Genomic DNA, 18,381 nt, shown 5'->3' with positions numbered 1-18,381 from the left:
TCTGTTACTCTGAAGCATGCTTGCAACAAAATCAAGGAACTCAGAAGCATCCAGAAGGGCCATTGATTTCTTAAATGAAAAGACAGGGTTTTGTATCCCATCCCCGTCTAATCTCATCTCCATCCTCATTAATTTCATTCAAAATTTCTTGAACCCCCCTTGAGAGCTCATCAATAGCATTTGCAAAAGAAATCACCCTGTTTAAATTAACAAAACGGGATTCTTCACTAACAACCAGAGAACGAAACCTTTCATACGGTCTCTGCCAGGATCTGACCCGTTCCACATAGACTTTGGGGGGAATTGAGGAGTTCAAAGACCCAGTTAGATCCCCGCCGGTCTCATCTGCATTGGGACTAGCTGCAATGTGTGGTGAGGATAACCCTGCCACACTGGCTTGGGGAGGAATTGGAGCAGCATCAACTAAAGACTGTGATACATGTGCGCTTTCCTCGTCAGCCTCATCTGTGCTGGGACTGGCAGCAAGGTGTGGTGTGGATACCCCTGATGGACCATTTATTTCCCCCTGTGATGCTTCAGAGAAATTCCGAGATACAGCCCCCCCTCCCTGTGTGATAGCCGCAAGGGAAACATAGCGTTTATTAGTTTTAATATGCTCATTTGCAAATGTGCGTGTCATTTTTTCCATCTGGTCAGCTTGATCTTGCAAAACAGCACGCTCTTTTTCTATAAGAATTTCTCTCTCCTTGATTTTTGAGAGGCTCTCATAAACAAATAGATGAAATTCTTTTATCTTTTTAGATTCATCTTCAGCAGTTCTAATATCCTGCTTCCTTTTCTTTGATTTGGGTGGGGCCTGTGTATCGGTTGCTGGTGGGTGCTTCTGAAATCTACTTATAGCCTGCTTTTGCGGTGTGGCTCGGGAAGTCCCAGGTATAGCATCTAGGAAAGAGACACACAGCAGAATTACATTTTTTAAAAACCTAGGGTGCAATAGAAGGCTATTAGTAATATTATTGAATGCTATATAATTAATGAAAATAATGCTGCATACCCACTAGTTAGGGATGTTTATGCTTAAGTTTTGTTTTCTGCTAACTATCTTTTATATATGAAAAAAACTATAATTAACAAACAAAATATTCAAATCACCACTATTAAACCAATCTAAAAGAGAGAGAGAGAGAGAGAGAGAGAGAGAGAGAGAGAGAGAGAGAGAGAGAGAGAGAGAGAATAACAGTATTTGGGTGGGGTAGGGGAAGAGAACAGTTGTTTCAAACAATTATAAGTATTTTCTATTAATTAAAATTAATTACCTTCTAGGTCCTGCAATTCACTTTCCATCCTTGGTATCGTTGTGAGATGGTTGCTGTGTACAGATGCCTGCTTTTTAAAGGCACTGTGCTCAACACGTCACTCCTTATCTCGCATTCACAGAGACCCTAAACACTATAGGAATTGTGACGTTTGAATCCTATTTCCCCTTGAGAAATTGGTTTTTTGGTGATTTGGGAGATACTCACCCACCCGCCCACCCATCCCTTTCTAACATCTTCTTGTTTCCTGTTTTTCCAGCTTCTACAGGTGGACTGCTTAGCTAAAGCGTACTTTATCATTTAGAGCAGTGGTCCCCAACCTTTTTATCACTAGGGATCGGTCAACGCTTGACAATTTTACTGAGGCCCGGCGGGGGGCACCTGAGCCCCTGCTCCGCTTGCTTTCCCGCCAGTGCCCCTGACTTCCCGCCGCCCGCTGTGGGGCGCTGCCATCAGCAGCTGCGCAGTGCCACACCAAGGGGGAGCCCCAGCCATGGTGGCCCCTGTTGAGCTCTAAAGGTGTGCTGGCGGCAGAGTGGCAGGGCAGCCCCCGAGGCAGCAGCCGGGGAGGAGGACGAGGAGGAGCTGCGGCCCAGTACCGACTGATCTACGGACTGGTACTGGTCCCCAGACCGGGGGTTGGGGACCACTGATTTAGAGTACAATAATCTGAGGAAAATTCAAAAACACGATTCCAGGTTCCTTACTGATTAGCCTGCTAAGGCAAGGAGTCCTACATGTTTATCTTTCTAGCTATTTTATTCTTTACGCTATGGGGGAAATCTCCTTGGGGATTTTAGTTTCATCTGAATGTAATTTTTTTAAATGCCAAACCGTACAGGTGGCGCAGCCCCTGTGAGGTAGGCCAAGTTTGTTTCCTGTTCTTCCAGCTTCTACAGGTGGACTGCTTAGCTAAAGCATGCTTTATCATTTAGAGTACAACCATCTGAGGAAAATTGAAATACACGGTTCCAGGTTTCTCACTGTTTGGCCTGCTAAGGCCAGGAGTCCTATATGTTTATCTTTATAACTATTTTATTCTTTTAGGCTATGGGGGAAATCTCATTGGGGATTTTAGTTTCATCTTAATGTAATTTTTTCTCCACAACCCTACATGTGCAGCACCCCTGCAAGGTAGGGTAAACTGAATATCCAATCTCAGAAGTTAAAAACGGTGTGAGCGAGAGAAACAAATCTAAATATATAAAATCTATGATTCTGAATCTTTCTGAGCACATACAAAACAGGCTTGTTTTAGAATAGTCTGGCTTGTCACGAGAGGGAAGCCAATCTTCTCTCCTTCCCCTTATTCTGGGGGGGGGCACTGTTCTCAGACCTCTTTTATGGTGGGTGGCAGTCTCCCCACAGATTGTGACATGGTTGGGTTTCACTGGGCATGCTTGGTCTGTGGGGACTGCTTGTTGGGATAAAGGCATGTGTCCCTGGGGCTGCACTGAGAGTGGGAGTGGGGCTGCCCCAGCATCTTTGCCTGAGCAGCAGTTTGTGCCAGTCGCTGTGCTACTGACCTAGGGTTTCACAGTCAAAAGTCATGCTGCAATTTTCCACCCCAGTTCTACCAGGGTTTAGTGTCCGCTGGAAGGAACCCGAAGGATATACATTCTTTAGTTCATATCCTGCATCTGCAGTGTGATGATATTGCCCAAAAGACCGTTGACCAAGGGTTTTACAGTCAAAGGTCGTGTTGCATCCCCCCCCCCCAGTTCTACCAAGGTTTAGTGTCCTCTGGAAGGAACCTGAAGGATATACATTTCTTTAGTTCATATTCTGCTATGTTCTTGTAAAATAAGCTTCTGCTTGGGTCTTCATTAGGGAGGGCAGAGAGGAGAGTCTTATATCTATTCCATATTTTCAGATGGCCAGAGGTCTTTCTCCTAGACCAGCTTTTTCCAAAATTAAGTCTCTGGCCACTGGATCCACAATCCAGTCTGCAAGAGCAGTGAGGGTAGCTGCATGCAAATAAAATTTCAGATTTGGTACAGCTTGACCATCTCTTCTCATCTTGCAAAATTTTAAAAGCCAATCTTGGTCTCTTACAGTCCCAAATAAACTTATTTATTTTAACTTGCCATTTGTGAATAGTCTCGTCTTTAATTGATAAAGGTAATACTTGAAACAAAAAATTGAACTTAGGTAAAATATTCATTTTGATTGTGGCCATCTTGCTTGGCTCATCTTGCCAAATCCAATTGCACCTTGTTCCAAAGCTTTACGTAATTGTTTGGCATTAGCTTTCATGCTGGTATTTTTTCAGGTCCCACCTGGATGCTGCCAACCGTGAACAGTGTCAGAGGTGCCAGCCTCCATCTGGGACCTCAAAATACCACTTCTGAGGTTTCTTGGCCTGAAGAATGTTTCAACGGGTTCTCAATGGTAAAAAAGTTGAGAAAAGCTGACATAGAGGCAGTAATTGAGAAACCCACTGTAAGTTCTTTGCTAATCAACATTTCATGTTTATTTGTAACATACAACTGTTAATTTAATTTGATATTGAACTGAACTGGCAAATGTACAGACTGAAATTTTTTTAGTTCTTCAAGCAAATGTTGCTATCAATTAAATCTTTTCATTGAAGGAAGAAACTGCGAGAAGTTTATGAATTATTTGATGTTTATTGTTATTAGCAATTCCTGCCACACAGCATTTCTCTTTTTTCCCCATGTGGAGCCTGGCATCCCTGCACCTCCATGGGATCCAAAGCCAGAGAGTCCCACCTCCCAAGCAGTCCTTTTCTCTAGGGGGTCTTGATCTCTGCAGCCTGGAAATGACTTGCAATTCCTGACTGGAGATTGGCATCCCACAACCTCTCTGGGGCACAGTGCCGCAGAGTTCCCCCCTCCCAAGTAGCCCTTCCATCTCTTGGAGCCTGGAAATGAATTGTCATTGGAAAGCCCCCCTGCATTTAAAATGAATGTACTTGCCAAAAGAATCAATTCATTTAAATTCTGGTGTTGCCCTTGCAATTCAGGTGTAATTTAATCAATTACCCACATTATATTATACTGTGACTTTTATAAGGTTGCCAGAAGCCGTTTAATCTTGCCCTTGTTATCAAGGTTTCCTGGACTTACAGATGATCATCTAATTAACATCTTGCTTGCAGATAAAGATAATTCTGTTTCTTACATGGTGGCAAAGTTTTGCTATACTGCCAGCAGAGTGCGGAAATCTTTGGCTATTGTTGATGCTGAATGACCTGACTGTCAAAATGCTGTATTCATGTTTTGTGCCTTTGTCAACTCCCTGATGCCAAATGTCCTGTTAACGTATGTCTGTAGATACTTTGATGCTGGTCAATGACCGTAATAAATAAAACATAAACAACAAACAATTCTGGTGTTGGAGAAGGCTTCTGTGGGTTCCATGGACACCAAAAGTCACAAACAAGGAAATGCTACAGCTCATACATTCAGATATATCACTGGTAGGCAAAATCACAAAACTGAGGCTCACTTACTTTGGCCACATGATTTAGTCAGCTTTATTATACTACAGTCGTTGTTCTGCATTGAATATAGTCTGTAGAAAAATGACACTGGTTAAAAAACAACCAGTTCAGACAGCTTTATTATACTACAATCGTTTTCTGCATTGAATATAGTCTATTGAAAAATTATTTCTGCATGGAACAATTCATAGCCCTGCCCACTGTAGTTCTCCGACTCCACTTACTAGACTCTATTAGAAACTCGGTGACATGCTTTGTTCTCTAATGCAGTCACTAATCTACATAACCAAGGAGCTCCCCTTCAGCACAGGAATCTCTCTTCCTTACCTAGTGACAACGGAGTTTTTTCCAGTGATACTGGTGAAGGGAAAACGCAGCTCTGTGGCTCATTGAAAACATAAAAAACACCAAAGGTTACAGAGCACAGGATCAGGCTTCAATCATGCTGTCCCACCAAGCGTAGGTATTCAACTCAGTCCCTGAGAGTGTTTTCTTGTTTGAATCATACTGTGCATATAGAGCGAAAAGCAGTGACCCTTTTTTCTCATTGGCAGGGAATGGAGTGGGGGGGGGGGGCACTGCCTATTGGTGTGTGTTGAGACATGGGAGGAGTCGAATCACATGTTTGAAGCTCTGCATAACTGATAGAGCACCCAAGACAGGCAGGAGAGAAATAAATAGGTGAAAAGCCTCTTTCAGAAATAATGCTTAAAAGATGCTTAAAACACTGAAGACACAGTTGACCATGCAGAACAAAATCTGTTTTACAGAGTAAATTTACTCTCCTGTGCAGAGATCAGAAAAACCATGATGTTTTTAGTGAGTATTCATTAGCTTTTCCATTGTGAAAAAGAGGCCCAGAAATAAGTTTGAAAGAATTGCAAAATGAGAAAAAGAGAAGAGGATTAGCAGTTCCAAATATAAAACTATACTACCAAACGATGGATTGGATTGCTGATTGGGTAGAAGATTCAAATAATAAGATATTAAAACTTGAATCAGCAGATCTAGATGAAGGCTTATATATTTATGGATCAGGAAATAAACTAAAAGCATTATAACAAGACTAGTAAGCAAGCCCGCTGTAAAATAAATACAGCGGGTGCTAGGCAAGGGAGCCCCCGGCAGCCGTGCTCCGTGCGACTGCCGGGGGCTCCCTTGGGCAGCGGCCTGACGCGGCGAGAGGTGCTTTGCGTGACTGCTGGGGGCTCCCTTGGGCAGTGGAAAGGAGCAACTGCTTCGCGCCTGCCGATTGGTCCCTCCAGTAGTCTGTCCAGAGGAAGGGGCCAATCGGCACCCTTCCTCATCATGGACACATCCCGCCTCCCAAGCCCTTACCCTTTTATTTAGTCCGCGGTGCCTGCGGCACCACGGGCTGTGTTAAGATAAAGAAGTCATATAATAAGAGATAGACGATGGAGAATATGGTTTTCCTGTTGGAATCTACTGAGCCCTCCAAAGTCTCTGCTCATGTCCCCAGTAAAGGCCTATCACAATAAGAATACAAGAAGTAAAAGTCATGTCTTAGTGTACTATATCCTCACCCCATAGACCCTCTATTGCCTCGCAGGAAGGGAATGTAGATATTCCCACATTCCCTGGTCTGCTGTAGGGGCTAATAGGGCCTATCCAGGCACAGATCTGTGTGGACAGGGAAGAGTTGGGCCTTCCAGGCCCAGCTCCCCCCTGTCTATTGCATCCTGGCAGGGACAAGAAATGGCCCAGTAGGTGGTGTGGGGCTGAATTTTAAAAAATTGCACTAAGGTGGGATTGTGTAACAACTTCCATGCAAGTAACACCCCCCCCCCCCCGCATGGCAGAACCTTTCTGCCCTGGCTTCATCGTGGGATTGCAGAAATCCGGGGTGGACAGGGTCTGCAATCAAAAACAGTTCCCCATGGGGACACAGAAAGTGGTAGGGTATGCTGCTTTGCTGTAACTCAGTGGTCCCCAACCTATTTATCACTGGGGACTGGTCAACGCTTGACAATTTTACTGAGGCCCGAGGGAGGGGTAGTCTACTCCTCTCGACCACTGCCCTAACGCTCTCTGTTGCAAAGACATCTGTTTCTTACTCATTTTGCTCGCTTGTGGGTTCAATGTACCTCACTATTTCTACAGCTGGGTTGAAGCGTGCTTTTTGCCTTTTGCCTTTTGCCGAGGGATGTCGCCGCCACTGCCTGAGCCCCTGCTCTGCTCGCTTTCCTGCCGGCACCCCTGACTTCCCACCGCCTGCTGGGGGGCATTGCCAGCAACAGATGTGCAGCGCTAGGCCAAGGGGGAGCCCCAGCCGTGGCGGCCGCTGGAGAGCACCAAAGGTGAGTTGGTGGCAGAGTGGCAGGGCAGCCCCCGAGGCAGCAGCCAGAGAGGAGGACAAGGAGGAGCCGTGGCTCAATACCAAGTGATCTACGGGCCAGTCCCGGTCACCGGACTGGGGGTTGGGGACCTCTACTGTAACTCACTGGTGGGAGCCCAGGGCAGTATTGCTAGTGTGGAATTGGTAATGGTAAGACATTAGAGATGAAGGACTAAAGATTCAATGGTTGTTATATCATCAATCAGTTTCAAGACTAAAGAAGATCATGAACACTGAAAGGGGCACCTTAAGAGATATGATTGAATTTGATCATGAAACAAAGAGAGCATTTATTACTATAGATTTATAGATTACCACTCCAGCTAGGATCAGAAGAACAAGTGAAAACATGTATGATTAAATGGACACAAAACCTTATCTTACAGATGGCAATGTCTATGGGGAAAGGTATCAAGTTTACAATCAGTAAAACCTGGGCCTGTTTGGAACTTTGGTACTGATGTTGTTTACTTGGATTTTAGTAAAGCTTTTGATAAGGTTCCCCATGATGTTCTGATGGATAAGTTGAAGGACTGCAATCTGGATTTTTATATAGTTAGGTGGATAGGGAATTGGTTAGATAACCGCACTCAAAGAGTTGTTGTCAATGGTGTTTCATCAGACTGGAGGGAGGTGAGTAGCAGGGTACCTCAGGGCTCGGTGCTCGGCCCGGTACTTTTTAACATATTTATTAATGATCTAGATGAGGGGGTGGAGGGACTAATCATCAAGTTTGCAGATGACACCAAATTGGGAGGACTGGCAAATACTCCAGAAGATAGAGACAGAGTTCAACGAGATCTGAATACAATGGAAAAATGGGCAAATGAGAACAAGATGCAATTTAATAAAGATAAGTGTAAAGTTCTGCATCTGGGTCAGAAAAATGCAAAGCATGCCTACTGGATGGGGGATACGCTTCTAGGTAACACTGTGTGTGAACGAGACCTTGGGGTACTTGTGGATTGTAAACTAAACATGAGCAGGCAGTGTGATGCAGTGGTAAAAAAGGTGAATGCCATTTTGGGCTGTATCAACAGGGGCATCACATCAAAATCACAAGATGTCATACTCCCATTGTATACCGGACTGGTCAGACCACACCTGGAGTACTGTGTGCAGTTCTGGAGGCCTCACTTCAAGAACGACATAGATAAAATTGAAAGGGTACAGAGGAGAGCGACAAAGATGATCTGGGGCCAAGGGACCAAGCCCTATGAAGATAGGTTGAGGGACTTGGGAATGTTCAGCCTGGAGAAAAGGAGGTTGAGAGGGGACATGATAGCCCTCTTTAAGTATTTGAAAGGTTGTCACTTGGAGGAGGGCAGGATGCTGTTTCTGTTGGCTGCAGAGGAGAGGACACGCAGTATTGGGTTTAAACTACAAGTACAACGATATAGGCTAGATATCAGGAAAAAAATTTCACAGTCAGAGTAGTTCAGCAGTGGAATAGGCTGCCTAAGAAGGTGGTGAACTCCCCCTCACTGGCAGTCTTCAAGCAAAGGTTGGATAGACACTTTTCTTGGATGCTTTAGGATGCTTAGGGCTGATCCTGCATTGAGCAGGGGGTTGGACTAGATGGCCTGTATGGCCCCTTCCAACTATGATTCTATGATTCTATGTTTGGGGAAGGTGCCTTTCCTGAACATTTGCCAGACTTTTGGCTGGTTCAGTGCAACTGTTCGAACTGAACCATTTAAACCTAACGGCTGAGCGGTATGATGTCTGCCAGTCAGCTGTTAAGTTTAAATGTCTGATTGGAAGCCATTTAATTCTTTAGTTTTGCTTCAAAGAGGGGTGAAGTTAAACCGAAGGGTTATATAACCAACCTGCTGAGTTGTTAGGTTTAAATGGCTGCAAGCCATTCAACCTGTCAGTTTTGCTCTCCCCCTTTGAAGGGGAGGAGAACAAAACCTAACAGCTGACCAGTGGTCCCACTCAGCTGGGCCTGTCAAGGTGCCACTGCCTGCAGTGGCTTGACAGGGCCCAGTGCACCCCCATCAAGTATGGTGTCCTGGGTCACTATACCCTAACTAAGCTGGTGGTGATACCACAGCCCAAACCTCTTGAAGACCTCTCCCAGTGGCTTCACATTATTAAATAGCATGCTGGATAAGATCAAACACTGCAGATTTACCCTGATAAGACTCAAACCACTATAACATGGTGACCAAAGCCCAAGTGCCAAGAGATGGCTCAGTAGGATACTATGGTTGATAGTATTGAAGGCTGCTGAGAAATCCAGCAGCCCTAAGCAGAGGTCATCTACTAGGAGACCAAAGCAGTTTCTATTCCAAATCCCATTCTGAAGCCAGATTGAAATGGCTCCAGGAAAACAGTCTCTTGTTTGTTTCACTTTGCATTGCTGGTTATGACTTCAAAGATATTATCTCAGAATAGAAAGCACTTTGCTTTTTGTGGTTGGAGATACTGCAATGTCCAGTTTCAGTGTCTCAGAAGGTCTACTAGGCTAGGTCAGTCTCTTTCCCTCTGTCTCTCTGGTGTTCAAATGAGTCTTGGCTGAGAACTTTTGTCAAGGCATGGATTTTTGTGGCTTGCAGACTTGCAGAAATAGTTCTGTTAATAGCACGGCAGGAGCAAAACTTACCTAACTTATCTAAGGTGTACCTAAATTTACCTAAGGGGTAAGAAAAATGCCAGGTGGCGTACAAGAAGTAGAAGTTAATGTGGTAGCCTTAACTTACAATGTGCATGCTACGAGTGAATTTTAAGTGCTGTAGAACTTCTCTTAAACTCTAGGGTTCTTAAAACTTTAGAATGAACTTCTACTTTAGGATGAATCACTGTCTATCTTTGGAGGAGAAGGTAAAATTTATGTGCAATTGGGATAAAATGTTCAGGGACTGTAACTTTCCCTCAGGGGATCATCACAGTAGATTTCACAGAGATGGAAGAAAGGGTCTCTGTCTCAGAGGCAATTAAAATAAAGCCTTGTGTGTTTTTTTTTAACTGAGTGCTATATCATCTAGAAAGCTCACTGTCTAATTGCCATTAAATATGAGGACCAAGGAACCATTTCTATCTTGTATATTCTGGCATTAAAAGGAAACATCCAATTAATCAGTGAAGTAAATAGCAACTATTTTTTTCATTAAGCCACTGAAGTAAGAACAGTCAATTAATTATCAAAGTAAAGCAACTTTTATTTTTGATATTTGTTGTTGGGGGAGGGGAGAGATCAAGAGATATGAAACTACAGATAGGACATATTCAGTAATCTAAATAGATCTTTTATTTGTGAAATATATTTTGCCATAAGCTGACCTTTGGCACATTGCTGAGTTTTGTAGAAAATGTAGGCTGGAAAAGGAGATATTTATGTTGCTTGTGCAACAAATTAGTTGTGAACTTTCTTTGCTAACATTCATTAATGGATTTTTAAAAAAAGTTTTATCTCAGCTATTTTATATTGGACTAGTAAAAAAGCCCATTGTATCCCAAATACAATGGGCGCTAGCAGGGGGGGGAGAGCAAGGGACTGGCGAGGGCAGGGTGAGGAAAGATGGCTTACCGTAGAGAGGGCTGCAGCGGCGGCGGGCGGCTCCTTCGCGGCGGGTGGCTCCTTCGCGGGCAGGGAGCTCCCGGCAGCCGCGCTCTGCGCGGCTGCCAGGGGCTCCCTTGAGCAGTGGCCTGACACAGCGAGAGGCGCGAAGCGCCTCTCGCCGCATCAGGCCGCCGGCAAGGAAGCAACTGCGAGCCGCACGGGGGTTGGCCCGGCCGATGGTCTGTCCAGAGGAAGGGGCCAATCGGCACCCTTCCTCATCCCAGACAGAGCCCGCCCTAACTCCTCCCACACAGCCCTTACGGCTTTATTTAGTGTGTTACGATGTTACGATGTCTGTGAAATGCTGCAGCACATAAGAAGACATAAAAAAGAGATGCCACTAAAAAAAGCTCAAAAAGGTGAATAAGATGAAAGTGCTAGTGATATTGCGGCAGTCCTCAAAGCTATAAGTAAACTAAGTAAAGATCTAAGCAGTACAAGAGATGAACTACTTAAAGAAATAAAAAAGAAGTCACTGCCTGCAAGAAAGAACTATCTGCAGATATTGCTGATTTGAAGAAAAGTGTGGTGGAAAATGCCAAGCAGATTGATGATATACAGAAACAATTGGAAGAAATGACAACAGAAGTTGAGGTTAAACAAAAACAGAAACAAAAAACTAGAATCAACCCAGGAGAAGGTAAAAGGTAGAGTTATTGGAGGATACCTGTAGGGATCGCCACCTAATATTTTGTGGAATTCCTGAAAGCTTTGGGAAGAAAGTTTTGGAACAAGAGTTTTAAAACATCAATCAAAATTTACCACCACAGGGAGAGGAGGTCAGAAGGGCTGCTGAGGGGGGAAGAGAACAGAGGCTTGGACAGGCTGTGCCAGCCCTTTTCACCCCAAGGCTGCCCTAACTGTCATGTCCAACTGGAAATTGCCTCAGACCTCCAACTGGAAATTACCCTGACAGAGCCGGCAGGAGGCTGCTGAGTGCTCCCCCTCCCCCCCTTCAGGCATGCAGGCATGACTCAGGGGAGCAGGCCTTTCCAAGAGCAATGCAGGGGAGCCTGAAGGCATTCCTTTTGAGGATGGGGAACTTTCCCCTTCTGCCAAACAGTTGGCTGACAGAGAGGCCACAGAAAAGCCCCTTCTCACTTAAAATGCTGCTCTGGCCGGGGGTTAGACACAGCCAAGCCATTTGTCTTTCTTCTTTGCAACTTTCTGCAGATTTGAGGCCACTGCATAGCATTATTCTGCAGTTGAAACTGGTTTTTTATTTCTCCTGTTTCATCTGTACAACAACCCTGTGCAGTAGGCCTCAAGTCTTTCAATTCAACAACAACCTGTGTGGGAAGCCTTAAATGTTTCTTCTCTACCACAACCCTCTCCGAAATAGCCCTTTCTGCCTGGGGAGTTGATTTTTATACTCTGCAGGTGAGCTGTAATTCCAGGAGCTCTCCAGGCCACACCTGTAGGTTAGCTACCCCTTAGTTGGAAATATTCCTGGAGGTTTGGAGGTGGGACTTCAAAATCGTACAATGCCTCAAAGTCCAGCCTTCAAAGGAGCCATTTTTGCCCGCAGTTGGGAGGGAGTAGTGCAGGTGTGTCCCTCCTGGGCTATGGGCTATGGCCAGCCCTTACCTGCAACTGTTTGTATTCTGGGGCGCAGACAGGCAGACCAGCATCAGTCCTGTGAGTCTGGAAAGTGCAGGAAGATCTAAATAAATTCTTACAGCCTGAAACTGTAAATAGGGAAGGGAAGATGATTGGAAAATGCTTTGAGACACCTTAGGCCTGCTGGGTCACTGCTTTGAGACTCCTTTGGATAGTAAACAACAGGGTACAAAAATCCGTTCTTCTAAGGAGCAACCATGAAAGAAGCATGTGGGTACATAACATTTTATCAACAGTGAAAAAAATGGAGAAGAAGGAACAGGGTGGACACCTGTGTACTGTGACTACCCCATGTGTATTAGGGCAGAGGGGCATTTCGGTGGCCTAATTCCCACAAGAAGGGAAATGACGCAGAACTGGGGGGAATTGGATGCCATGTAATCTTCCCCTAAGAAGAGTCTCCAGTCTGATTTTCCCTTCACATACCTGAAGACATGGCTCTGGAAAGCTCATCTGTAACCACTATGCCACAATTCCCAAAGGTCAGTCCTCTCCCACACTCAACGAACATTCCAAACCACAGGTTATTGACACCCATATCTCCACACCCATGCCCTCATTTGCCACTACACCATCACAACCTCCCACACAACACACACATTCAACCCCATGCCCTTACAGACTGGACAACTCCTCCCCTAACTCTTCCCACTGCCAAGTTCTAGCGCCCGTTGTATTCTTGGATACAACGGGCTTTGCCCCTAGTTGTAAATAAAGTCCACCATGGGAAGTCAACAGATGTATGCTGGACAGATGTATATATAGTGAAGTCAAGAGATTGTAGTGGTTGGGCTATGATCTGAGAGACTTGGGTTCAAATCCCCACACCGCAATTAAGCTTGTTCAGCTCAGTCACATACTTTTGGCCCAGTATACTTCACAAGGTTGTGTTCTGAAAATAAAATGGGAAGATATCAGCTATACACACTGCCGTTGAAATTCCTTGGAATTAGAGCAGGGTAAAAGTGCACTAGCTATATGGAGATAGATATCTATATACAGATCAACTAATGCAGTTTCCCATTCAGCATAGAAATATATAGAAGAAGGAGGAGGAGGAGTTGTTTTTTTTATGCCACGTTTCTCTACTTGAAGGAGTATCCAAGTGGCTTACAGTCACCTTTCCTCTCCCCACAACAGACATCCTGTGAAGTGGGTGAGGCTAGGAGAGCCCTGATATTATAGCTTGGTCGGAACAGCTTTATCAATGCTATGGTGATTCCAAGGTCACCCAGCTGGTTGCATATGGGGGAATGCAGAATCAAACCTGGCTCGCCAGATTAAAAGTTGACACTCCTAACCACTACACCAAGCTGGCTCTCTCTATACCAGTGTAGAAGATGGCCAGTTTTTAACATGGAATTCCACTACAAGGTAGGCAGGGTAGGAAGAGGGTATCTGCTCATCGGGGGGGGGGGGGGGAAGCCATCTTCTACATAAATTAAAATTGATGTTTACAAGGTTTTAGATGACATTTTGGTCGACAGATAGGGATTTTCAATGGTGATAATTGATCTAGCCTATCCATTTTGGGGCTGTTCTGAAGTGCTTGAAGATATTTTGGCCTAGCTATAATTTTAAAGAACACAACAGGAACATTGGAGAATAGGCAAAAAAGTCTACAATGAGATACCAAAGAGAATACTGAATTTGAGTAGATATATATCCTCTTCCCTTTCTCTGCAACTTCTGTTCACATTCTGGGGTCTGCATAGAGCTAGTAGAGCAAAACGGTGACTGAAACAATTCAGTTAAAATAGCAAAGCAGTCTAACAAAGAAAATAAAGTGGTTTCTGGTTAGACTGGAGAAATCCTAAGGGAATGTTGTATAGGAAGCATTATGCAACCAGCAAAGAGAAAGACCAGATGGGGACTGTGAGTAACAACATAATAGTTTACAGTTAGCATTGCACTGAGCAATTCACATTTTGTACAGGCCGGTCTTGTGAGCAACGTAAACTAATTTACTGTAGTTTTCAGCACCATAAGGTCTGTCATTGAATTTTTGTTTTTGAAATAAGATACACAAAATGAAACAAAAGGATTTACTTACTGCTGTAAAATATATCTGCTTTCCACAAATATATGGCATGTGCCTTTTGAATGTCATGGCATGTGCCTTTTGTTAAATTAGAGCATGTCAAACAGAAAACTCACATGTTTTCTGAAGGACTACTGGGGAAAGGCCAGACGTGTTGTACACTGTAGGAACGAGTATCAGCTGGAGCTATGGTTGAACTGAAGGGCCTGAGACAAGGAGAGAAAGTGCCATTCAGGTTGGTAATTGGGAAATTAGTAGTGCTGATATTTGCATGCCCCTGCGTTATTGAATAGGGAAGCAGGAGTTTTATGTTTTAATTTTTCAGTAATAGGATATTTGTACTATTAATTAATTTTAATGTTTAAAAAAATCCAGCGGCACATACAGCAGCGTATTGGCTGAGAGGACAACCTGCTCCACCAATTGCCAGCTAAAGGACAAAAAGAAGAAGAATGTTTAAACATTAACTATAAGTGATCTAGGAAGAAGTAGACAATCACTAACTAAACGGCACTATCTTAAATATTTGGGATGTGGTAGATTTAATTATATGGAGAGACAATCACCTGTAACTTGCAGCTACATAGTAAACTAACAGTGCGATCCTAAATAGTTATGCCTTTCTAAGCCTGTTGACATCAATGGACTTAGAAAAGTATAACTCTGCTTAGGGACTGCACTATAACTGCTACCAGGAAAAAAACCTAAGCAACTGATGATAATAATAATAATAAATAATAATAAAAGCTCAGAGCAAATTCTCCAGCTCTATATGTGCCCAGCTTCTTCCTGGCTTTCCCACTGAAATGATAGCAGATTGAAAGCTGCCATTACAATTAGGCTTTCCCTTGCAACTGCCAGCTTTTAAATTATTTTTAATAAGTATATGCATAACACTGTTATTCATTATCGTAGTAATAGCACTGGTTAAATAGATTCAAATCTCTTTGATCCATGAAAAATAGCCCCCTTCCTGATTAACTGGACAGAACATTTCTAAGGGGTATTGGAGGAAGGTGGAAGAGAGCATATTAGCACCATGCACAGGCAGCTTCAGCCTCCACAGCCTTTTCCCATGGAGCAGGAAGATTTGGACTGAACACAGCCAGAGCTGACACTGCTATAGAAATGATATGTCTTTACCATGTGACATAAGTTTAGGCTGCCACGTGGCCAGTTTCTTTTTCTCTCAACATGCCAAGATGGATAGCTTCAAATCTACTAGGACCAGAATTTATATAACAGGATTCCAGGGTGCAAGTTATTCATGGATCTGGAAATGCTGCTATTAAAGTCGTAATAGTTATCTGTTCTGTGTCCCTTCACATCTATGTAGTCCTGCCTGTATGGGATACAAGCCTGTGTTGTGCTGAGGAGTGGGACATTACACCTTACACAGCAATGGCTAACAGTTGGAAGTGTCTTTATTCAAGCAGCCAGATACCAAAGACTTTTTATGGCAGCAAAGAGGACTACAGCTCTCCAGTTTAAACAGCAGTTAGTGAAATCAAGCCTGTTTGTCATTATCTGTCCTGTATTAGCAGTAATCGCATCACATTTTTGTTTATATCTACAAGTAATGCAAACCATGCATATCCTAAGTTTGACTCAAAGATTAAAGTAGATACATAATTCTGGCAAATTGCTTGGAATTATGGCTTAACAGCATCTGGTTCATATATTCTGCAGTAAATTGCTGGAACCAATACCATTCCTATTTTTCCCCTTCTACTTGAACGGGGGGGGGGGGGGACCTATGTTGAGAAACACGTATCTTCCATCTAGCTTCCATGTAATCACTTTATAGGACCCATAAGCTTACAAGGGATTTCACAGAAGTAGGTTGAACCAGCATGTCTTGCTGAGCCAATTTCTTGTCTTCCAGCTATACAAGGTCTTTCATGAAATAAAGATGTTTAGAGCAAAGAAGAGGACAAAATAGATCATTAGAAATAGGAAGATTTGGAGAACTTTGCATCATTGACTGGAAAAACACTGTGCAATCCTGAATAATTATGCCTTTCTAAATCCACTTAAATAAATGGGATTAGAATGGCATAACTGTCTTTAGGACTGTACTGCAAATGACTACCTACCTCCCCTTATTACCATCCTTATCCATGGTTCCTCTATACATTTGTGAAACAGCCTGGGGGGTGGAACGTGTCTGGCTGTCCAAGTTGGAATAGGGCCAACTTGGCCCTGCCCCTGCAGCTCCTGCCCTCCGTCCCTGGACTCTAGCCTCTTTGCTCTCAGACGCACCTCAGTGGCTGGAGCCAGCAGCAGGTAAGGGGAGAGGGCCCTGGGCAAAGGGTTGTGGTAGGGGGCATGCTAACAAGGGCCTCTTGGCTAACGAGGGATTCCCTGTCTGTTGACTGCCTGCTAAGGAGCTCTGTCTCGGGCCTGCTAACGAGCTAGCCATCTACCACTCGCCCCACTTGATCCAGCCGCAAGCTGCGGCCCAAAGCCACCTTAAGCTGCCTAGCCAGGGGAGGAGACCCTTTCAAGGCCCGTTCTTAGGAACAGGCTTTGAAGCTAGTTAAGATATATGACCAAAACTGCAATATACCAAAAGCAGGGGTCCAATATACCAAAAGAGAATGACTTTTGGTACATTGGTATCAAAGACAGGTAAATATTCAAGCAAGATAAACCTTTTGGTACACAAAAAGGCAGGAAAATCACAGGAGAACTAGATAGTTTATCCTGGGATGGGGGCAGTAATTTTTATGGCCCACTGGGCTGCTGACTAGTCAACTGATAGATTTTTTTTATTGAAAAGGGGAATGGAGTGCTGGTAAAGTGCGACTTATCATTGGCTACACTCTCTGATCAGTGTACCAGTTTTTTTTTAATAAGGATAAGCAAAATTCATTGATCAATTCTGCAGAGAGGTACAATAAGGAGGGAGAGCACAACAGGGAAAGGCTGTGGGTTCATGATACAGCATCTGTTTTTCAGGCAGAAAGTCTCAGGTTCAGCCCCTGGCATCTTCAGTTGAAAGTATCACAAAGTAGGTGGTATGACAGACCTCTGCCCTAGATGTATGTTACTAGTTTGAGTAGACTTTAATAGACTTTAATTGGACTTTAATAGACCAATGGTCTGACTTAGTATAAGGCACTTTCAAGTGTTCATTCCTGCCTTTATCTCTTAAGGTCCTTCATTTCCTACCAGGAGACACTAAGACTTTGAGGGTTTAGGCCACAAATCACTAATACCAGTACATAAGGTTATGAGCAAACACCATAAAATCACCCATATGAGAAAACCTGAATATAAACAATTGTAGACCAGTAGGTTTATTTTCCAGTCTGAAATGGCAGGATGGGGTCCATATAAGTTACAGGGAGGACTCTGTTTGGCCAGGGGACTAGAGGGTGTTAGCCCCAAGTAGCAATCTAATCAAAATTGGGCAGGAAAAACTCATAAGACAAGAAAGAACAGGAGAAGGCAAGAAGAAGAAACCAAATGAGTCAAGCATGACTGAGACCAAACTGGAGAAAGCTCTTAGGCTCTCACACAGTCACAATGGCTTCAGATATTATACAAAGGAAGAGGGGATGACTCTTTGCTTTGTTAGTGCATCAGCTAAAGCCAGAACTACATATAATTTCCACAGCAACATGCGTGAGCTGTACCTGCATCCAGACCGCACACATCTCCTCACAGGGGAGATGCACAAGTTCCCACTTTGAATGACGCACCGGAAGCACTTCCATGCCTTTCCATCTGCTTTTGGTTTGCATCTCTGTTCCCTCAGAGAGGTTCCCAACTGACCATCCTGGCAAGTAGTCTCCTCTTTCTCTTTCCAGTGGCTGCTAAGAGGTTGGCACAAATCACAGCAGGAAACAGCTGGGGATAATTTTCTTGAAAGAAGCCCAGTTCAAGTGCTGTAGGGAAGGTAGAGCTGGAGAGGGAGAAAAATCTCACAATTATGTATGTCTGTATATTCAGTTCTCTCACAAGGGTTGTTTTATTCTGCTTGTGCTTTTTGCAGGCAAAGTGTAGTGGTACCTTTGAGGAACTGAACTCTACCAAAAATACAGGCCCCAC

General features: G+C 43.9%; 1 long non-coding RNA gene across 2 annotated transcripts; it reads right to left on the bottom strand.

The window, feature by feature from the left end:
• Positions 1-636: 636 nt before the first annotated feature.
• LOC143832509 (uncharacterized) lies at positions 637-18,132 on the bottom strand. 2 transcript variants are annotated; one of them, XR_013229291.1, is made up of 3 exons: positions 17,967-18,132; positions 4,753-4,814; positions 637-903 (listed from the first exon to the last, which is right to left on the bottom strand). It is a non-coding gene; the product is annotated as an uncharacterized LOC143832509 (long non-coding RNA). The 2 variants fall into 2 exon arrangements; XR_013229290.1 differs by lacking the exon at positions 17,967-18,132 and adding an exon at positions 5,071-5,217.
• Between the last annotated feature and the right edge of the window lie 249 nt (positions 18,133-18,381).

The sequence above is a fragment of the Paroedura picta genome, chromosome 3 (genome assembly GCF_049243985.1).
Source record: "Paroedura picta isolate Pp20150507F chromosome 3, Ppicta_v3.0, whole genome shotgun sequence".
Taxonomy (NCBI): Eukaryota; Metazoa; Chordata; class Lepidosauria; order Squamata; family Gekkonidae; genus Paroedura; species Paroedura picta.
The sequence above is the reverse complement of the archived record's forward strand: the minus strand, read 5'-3'. Positions and strand labels throughout refer to the sequence as shown.